Genomic DNA, 1427 nt, shown 5'->3' on the forward strand with positions numbered 1-1427 from the left:
GCTTATTTAGTATATAAATAGTATTCTGATATTTTAATAATTCAGATATATTAAGTTCCTAAATCTTAATAGCTCTAATAGAAGTTCTTTTTAAGAACTATTTATATTACTAGTATTATATTAATAGATTAAGCCTTTAGTACTATAATAGTAATTCAAGTAGTATTTCTTTATTTTTCTTATATATTATTTCGGATCTAGCTATCTATATAACTAGAATTTATAGTATATACTATTTATAACTAGTTATACTAGTAATAGGCTCAAGTAGTAATATTTCCGGTATTACTTTATTACTAATTAAGGAATACTTATTTTCTTTTTTTTGGGCCTTAAATTATAATATTATAGGAATAATATAATATTCTATTACTATTATTTATAGAACTCTTTATTCTATATTTTATAGCTTATTATAAAATATAAATAATAAAATATCTTTATCTATTTCTATTATAAAGTCTGGCCTTCTTAATAGCCTATTAATAGAGTTATTATATCTTGGCTAGTATTCTAAAATAAAATTAAAAATAGCTAGCTTCTCTATTTATCTTATCTATTAACTATTTAGTTTTCTTTTAGTTATAAAGTATTTCAAGTTATTATAATTTATCTTAATAATAATAGTATATCGGGTATATACTAGATAATATTACTAAATATAAAATATTAGAATAATAGCCAAGAGTTTAGAATTATATATCTTATATTTACTTTTAATTATAATTATTTTCTTTTAATAGAAAGTAATAGAATACTACCTGGCTTCTATTCTCTTACTAAAGAGCTAGGAAATTATATCTATAATTACGAATTCTAAAGTATTTATTTCTATATAAATCTTTAAGGCTAGGTTAAAATAATAAAGAATTAGTACTATTATAAATATAATTTATAGCTTCTTAAAAGCCTTATTTGCCTTATTTATTTAGCTAAAATAATATTATAGGTTTTTACTAGTTTTTAATAAATTAGTTAATTCTTTTATTATCCTAAAATATTTATAAATAAATCTTTAGTAAAAGTTAATAAAATCCAGAAATACTTAAACTTCTCGGATATTATTCTTTAGGGCTAGCTATTTCCTAATAGCTATAATCCGGCTAGCTTTTATTTCTATATTATTTAGGCTAATTATAAATCCCAGAAACTTTACTTTCTCTATATTAAACTCGTATTTTACTAAGTTTATAAAAAGCTAGTATTATTATAACTACTCGAGTATATATTAGACTATTACTATATATTATTCTAGGTTCTCTAAATAAATTAAAATCTTATTTAGATAAATTATATAAATAATATTTATAAGGCTTACTAGTATATAATTAATATATACCTGAAATATTACTAGAGTATTAGATAGTTTAAAGAATATAATATAATACTTAAAATATTTATAATATATTTGAAATACTATTTTCTAT

This window comes from Hyaloscypha bicolor (genome assembly GCF_002865645.1).
Source record: "Hyaloscypha bicolor E unplaced genomic scaffold K444scaffold_142, whole genome shotgun sequence".
Lineage (NCBI taxonomy): Eukaryota > Fungi > Ascomycota > Leotiomycetes > Helotiales > Hyaloscyphaceae > Hyaloscypha > Hyaloscypha bicolor.